Raw genomic sequence first — 7,500 nt, forward strand, 5'->3', positions numbered from 1 at the left:
TCAATATTTGTCTAACAAATTAGGTCAAGTCATAGTGTACCACAATCCTAATGCTCGAGACTAATATGCAAAAGTCAACAAAAGTAAATTTGACTCAAAATAATTTCTAAAAATCTATACATGATTAATATATAGTTTAAATATCGTCGTTTTATATTTTTAAATATTTTAAAAAGATTTATTAGAGTAAATAATATAATTTATTTATTAATAAATAAAATTTTATATTAAATTTATATAATCAAATATACTTTTATATATATTAAGTAATAAAATTTATAGGGTTCATTTAATATCATAAAGATAATATGATAGGTATTATTAAAGTAAGTTATTACACGTAGTAAAATATGTTTGTATCACATATTTATTTTATAAAATAATATCTATAATGATAGTAAGTAAAAGTTGTATTATTTTGTAATAATAATTATTATTATAAAAATATCAATATTTATAATTACTAAGATGACATTATGATAAAACGATAATTCTAATTATGATAACTTTAATATTTACGATAATTTTTAATATTATCTTTAAAATAATAATTCTATTTAAAATAATAATAATAATGATATTTTATAGTAACAATGACATTTCTATTAAAATGATAATTTTTGTTAAAATGATAGTTTTAATACTAACGATACTTTTAATAATAATAGTAATGATAAAAATAATAAGAACGATAATTTTATCTAAATTAATATCTTATAATATTTTAATTTCATCATGATACTCTTACTCATTATTTCCTAATCGTTTCGTTTAATAGCTTTTAATCGTCTTTTATATCGTGTTCATAATAATGATAATAATAGTAATCAAAATATTTAGGTGTTACAATTATTTGTTTTAATTACACTAATATTAATAATGATAGTTACTATAATATTATTAACGATAATACTAATAATTATCTTAATGATAATATAGTAATAATAATAATAACAATAACAATAACCATTTTTAAATAATGATATATATATATATATTAATACTAATAATAATAATAATAATAATAATAATAATAATAATAATGATAATTGGATAATAATAATAATAATACTAATTATAACTTTAACGATAATAACGATAGTAATAAAAAAACAATTTTTAATGATAAATCCCTTTTATTGATAAAGATAATAATAATGATAATAATAAGATAAAACTAGAACGACGATAAAAACGACGATAATAATAATCATTTTTAATAAAAATATCGAAAATTCAATTGATTATAACTTCTAATCCGTTCATCGAAACCATTCGATATCTAAAGGAAAAGTTCTTAATTTTTCGCTAGCTTTCCAAGGACATGCATATCTTATACCTTATCTCAACCGCAAGTGTAACTAATTCAAGATTCAACCTAACCTGTCTAAGGGCAATATCAAAAGTACAAGCATGCATAATCCTAAATACTCGAGCACTAGTCAGGGATACACTATTAGTATGTAAAAGTTAAATTATGAGTACTCACGTATCAATATTGAGATTCAATATTGCAGGAAAGGTACGTAGACGCAACGAAAATGATAAACACTATATTGACCTCACGAGCATACCCATGAACCATACTCAATCACCTCCACAGCTATAACCCATAATTTCCTTAATCCTATCCGACTCGAAAAACAATTTCGAAATCACTCGGACAACACTCCGTCGTAATATTTTATGTATACTAATAATATCTTGAAATAATACGGAGTAAATATATATATGTAAATCGATTGAGAGAGTTTAGAGAAAAATATTTTCAAGTTTCTATGAAATAATGAAACCTATTGAATTCTATTTATAATAGATTTTTGAATTATTAAAATGAATTATTAAAGTATGAATTATTAAAGTATGAATTATTAAAGTGAATTATTAAAGTATGAATTATTAAAGTGAATTATTAAAGTATAAATTATTAAAGTATGAATTATTAAAGTGAATTATTAAAGTTAAAGTAAAGTAAAAATAAAGTAAAGGTAAAGTTTAAGTATAGTAAAAGTATAAAACTATGTACGTATTATACGCGTATAAATATATATAATATTAATTTAAATGTTATATATATTTAATAAAATAAAATATAAATATCGTTATCTTTATCATACTAGTTAAGTAATGAGTTGTCAAAAGTGGTTCTAGATATTTATAAAAGTTATATACGTTTTAATAATAAAGTTCTTTTTAAACTGAAAACGTTTTTGTACGTTTGAAACTAAATAGATCAATCGAGTCTTTATGAGATTCAATCTTCCACTATCCTTTGTCTAGTTCTCAATGATTGACAATTTGTTCTTATTTATAAATTAATTTACCATTTTCCGAATATTGTTAAAATGGAAAGATTTCTCAAATCAACGTGGGCCTTTCAACAGAGACTTGTAATCATAATTTAATATATCTGATAATTCAATCAGTTGATCTTATCTTCTAATTCCATTGATAAACATTTTGAAACAGATACAATCATATAAAGTATTTAATCTAATATTTCGTTTACGTTTCAAGTTATAATATATATACACATACACATATATAATCATATTCGTTTAATGGTTCGTGAATCGTTGGAACTTGGTCGAGGTTGAATGAATGTATGAACATAGTTTAAAATTCTTGAAATTTAACTTAACAAATATTGCTTATTGTGTCGGAAACATATAAAGATTAAAGTTTAAATTTGGTTGGAAATTTCCGGGTTGTCACAGTACCTACCCGTTAAAGAAATTTCGTCCCGAAATTTAAGTGGAAAGGTCGTGAATGATAATAAGTATGTTTTCATGATACATACGGGCTGAAAATTAGAGTTTTATCATCAGCGAATAATTTGGATAAACAATCCATTTATATGAAGAGTACGAATGAAGCTAACATAGAAGAGTGAAATGAGTAAGTATAGATTCATCTTATCATTTGACGTAGATATGACTGATTCCCAGATTTCAAGGGATTTGAAGAAAATCTTCTTAATAAGATTTGACTCTCCGGTAATCAAGGAAATTAGGATCCGCATTAAATGCGATCGTCCATTTTAATTATTCTGTCGGAGATTTTCTTATAAATTCACCTCCTTCGTTTCCTTACAACTCACACCTTCTGTTGATGCATTTTATGCAAGTCCCTAGACATCTACCCACGTCCATTGCAGGTACAACAGTTTACAGGCCACCATGATTGCTCATTATTATCCTGTGTTTGTATGTGGTTACAGGAACTGCAGGAACGAGATTTAGATGTTTGACTATGTTAGACTTAGTCAGACGTACGAGTGAAGCCTCACTAGTACGGCTGACAGGCTCATACGCACGGTTGATGCTGAGCTAAGTCACAATTACAACCTAAATGAGAAGACACGAGTGAGTGATCACCCGTACGGCTGATGAAGCCAACTCGTACGTGTGATGAATGAATCGTATGGGTGAGTCAACAGTAGGGGTATATAAAGTCTTATGTTCTTCATTTTAGGTTAAGCCTCTTATTTGTTACACACACTCAGATCTAGTGAGCTCCTCCGATTCTCTCTCAGTCCAAATCACCCATGTGGTGAATAATAGCTCTAGGTGTTGATCTAATCACACTTGATTTAGTTGTGGTTTGACTAAATTAATCAAAAAAAAACTTAACCTATTCACTAGAGGGTTTGATTCACTTATTCTGCCATTGTGTGAGTTAAATCTGTTGATTTCTAAGTTCCTAGTCATGTTTCATCACCTTCTATTCTTTCCCCCTCAACTCATATTTTAAAGTATTCATCAATATGCTCCATCCAGCTCTGATTCTCGATATACTTCTAACTTTCATATCGGTCATTCTTCTTTTTCATCTACCGCCGGAAGAATCTATTTACTTCTACTATACTCTTGGGTTTATAGTGTTTCTAGTTCTCCCGTGTCTTTATATTGCTATATGCATCGATATATGGTTTATAATTTCTGGTTTGTCGTTGAGCTTTATATGTTCCCTTATATTTCAAAGTCTCTGCTTCTGTCTTCTATAATCATTATCATTCATAGTTAATGCTCTCTTTTATTTTACTGCAATTTATACCCCAATTTCTATTTCGGAGTTTTGTCCTTTCGTTTCTTCTTCTTGCGATTAAGCACCGCTTGTAATGGTCCAGAATTCACAGATATGAATTTCGGAATGAACATTGTTAATGTTCTAGGAAGGAAATTGTGATGGCACGATCTTGACTTGTTAAATTACTAGAATATCTTGGAAAAGGCCGAATCATCAAGAAATATTTTCTTGATATTTTAGAGGTTAAATAGAATACAAGAGTCGTATAACATGGCACATGATGATGTTATGATCTGTGAATCATCACGTTCCATTTAGAAACTCAGCATGACTTACTGTAATATAATCACATTGATCAAGTGTCATTATATTATACTAATTCATGCTTCAGTTCTCAACACTACTTCAAAATATTCCTATTTTAAACTTGAATCTTTCATAATTTAGAAACTAAAATAGTTTCTTTTATGATGTAATACAGATAGCGCGAAGAGGTAAATGATTTCAAATAAGAAAAATTAAGAAAATATCTTCAGAAATATGGAGGATATTTATAATGAAAGATATGATGATATTTTAGAATTTCTAATATCAGAGGATGATGAAGAATATTGTCCGCAGGGGTTTAGAGTAAGGAGCAAGGTATTCGTTAATGACTTCAGCAGGTACTGAATCATTTGGATCCTTTAAAGTCAAGGTTCAGTCTTTGTAATTTGTCCACAGCCTCCTTCCTACTTTGCTCAATCCGTTTTCCAGTTCCAAAACTTCTCTTTTTCTGCGCTTTGCCAGCACACTTCATCATTATCATCCAGCTTTTACCATTTAAAGTCGTTTATAGTTTTTGCTGCTTCATCAGCATTTTTTCCATTTTCGGAGAACCAATTCGTAGTTCGGAGTGTTTTTCAGAAACTTCACATTCAAATTAAGTCCAGAAGATAGACGTTATATATACACATATAACTGTTGGCGCAGACATGCTGCAAGATTTCAAAATACTGATTGCTAATTTCCAATGATTCGTATGGCAATTCTCATTACAAGATGCGAATGAGTAAATGATGGGGTTTCAATGAATAATTATGATGACTTTTTGGAGAGGCTAAAGTCAAAGGGTAATGAAGTTGTTGGTACATCTGCTAATAATATGGTGGAATGTAAAAGGTTCCCTGGTAACGATGGTGTATATCTCAAGGTTATAATAAGGTTAGTCTGACTGAAAAGTCGAAGTTGACTTGCTGGAGCTGTGACAAAACTGGATACTTTGAATAGGAGTTGCAAAGTTATTTTTGCTAATAAATGCCAAAGAATCTGACGCGGATACGTTGTTTAAACTTTTACTTTGGTTTCAAGAGTTTTTCGGGTACATAACTGTGGGTAACATGTGGTTGGATCATCATCTCGATTGCTCATCATTCGAAGTGTCTTCAGAAATTTTCGAAGGGTTTGAACACAGATTGTAATCGTTAACATACATTTGATGTTCTAACACAGTTTTGAAGTCAAAATATAGCTTGTGAAAGATGTAAGGATCTAAGAGTGATGATTTTGGTCATATCTCAAGTTAAATTTTGAGATTTCAAAATCAGAATATGTAATTAAATTTTGAATGAGTATGGTTGTTTTGATTTCTATAAAAGAATGTATATTGTTGTGAAAGTAGGGAGTATAATGGATGATTTGCTGAATTAGATTCGAAGAATGTAACATATTAATTGTGAATTTATATATCTCTCGGGTATTACCTACCCGTTAAAAAAAAATTTCACAATTAATATTTTGTACAAAAGAATTTTATTACAGTCTTTATAAAAATATATATATGTATATTTTCTTCAGATGTAACATAGATTTAATGATTTAATGAGTTAATGTTAAATTAAACTCATTTAATTTACGGTTGAAACTAGAATTGAATAATCCCTAAAGGCTTTAAAAAGTACATAACTTTTACGCAGTATTTCTTTAATGACATTAAAATTATGAATCAATACTTCGTTATTTGTTGATGTATGGTGTTCGGTTCGTGGAATTCTTGTGAATTTCGCAAAGTACGAATGATGTTATCTGAAAAGTTTCGGGTACATTGATGATGAAAGTGTAAAATCAAATATATACTTGATTTATTATGAATTGGAATTTGTTGAATTGCGACAGAGATTGTAGTTAACGCTGGTTAAGTTGCGGCCGAAGGACGTACATTATTGCATATTTGTAATATGAATTAACCGAGTAGTTAAGATTCACACACAATAGCTTAGCACTGAAAGATTTATTTCAATATATATATATATATATATATATATATATATATATATATATATATATATATATATATATATATATAATATACATATAATTTCTTCAGAGGAAATGAGTTAATTCTTCATAACTCGTTGATACAATATAAACGTTATTGATTCGTAATGATGTCCACAGTGATTCTTGAACTGACGGAGTTTGTGATGTTATCGGTGTTGTTGATTCGGATGTTGACTGTACTGACGATGCTGGTAACGCTGATGGTACTATTGATGTTGTTGGTAAAGCAAGTTTAGCTTGTTAATCACACACCATTTTTGTCAGGGTTTCTACTCTTCCTTCCATCATTTTGGTTCGCATAACTGATTTATGGTTAGGGCTAGATTAGATAATCTCTAAGACTTTAGAGATTACATAATCGCCGCGGAATGTTTCTCCAATGAAGTTATGAATTAATACTTCGTCAGTTATTGTTGTTGGTACTCCTTGGTATCTATGGTGCGTATGACGTTGATGCTCGTGGGACAGATTGTGAAGTTGAGGTTTACGACGCGGTTGTGGTTGGAGGTGGTAATGGTACTGTTGGTGTTGATGATGGTGGTACTGGTTATGCTGCTGACGCTGCTGCTGGTGTTTGTAATCTCTGCACCATATTCTCTAAAACCACTACCCGAGCGCGAAGCTCGTTGACTTCTTCTATTACACCGGGGTGATTGTCGGTTCGGACGAGCGGATAAATAAAATCTAAAATTTGATGTAATATATAATCGTGACGAGATACTCTGGAAATGAGCGAGAAAATGGTGTTTCGGACAGGTTCGCCGGTAAGTGCTTCAGGTTCTTCATCAAGAGGGCAATGTGGTGGATGGAAGGGATCACCTTCTTCTTGTCTCCAATGATTGAGGAGGCTACGAACCCATCCCCAATTCATCCAGAATAGGTGATGACTGATTGGTTGATCTATTCCGGTCACACTGCTTTCGGAGCTTGAATGGGATTCCATTTCGGAATCTGAGTGACTTGAACTGATGACGAATTCCATTTCGCACGATTGGATAAAGGATTTTTTTTTTCGATATGAAATGATTTTGGCTAACGGATGGTATTCTAATTACATAGAATATATATATATATATATATATATATATATATATATATATATATATATATATATATATATATATATATATATATATATATATATATATATAT

Source organism: Rutidosis leptorrhynchoides, chromosome 10 (genome assembly GCF_046630445.1).
Source record: "Rutidosis leptorrhynchoides isolate AG116_Rl617_1_P2 chromosome 10, CSIRO_AGI_Rlap_v1, whole genome shotgun sequence".
NCBI lineage: Eukaryota > Viridiplantae > Streptophyta > Magnoliopsida > Asterales > Asteraceae > Rutidosis > Rutidosis leptorrhynchoides.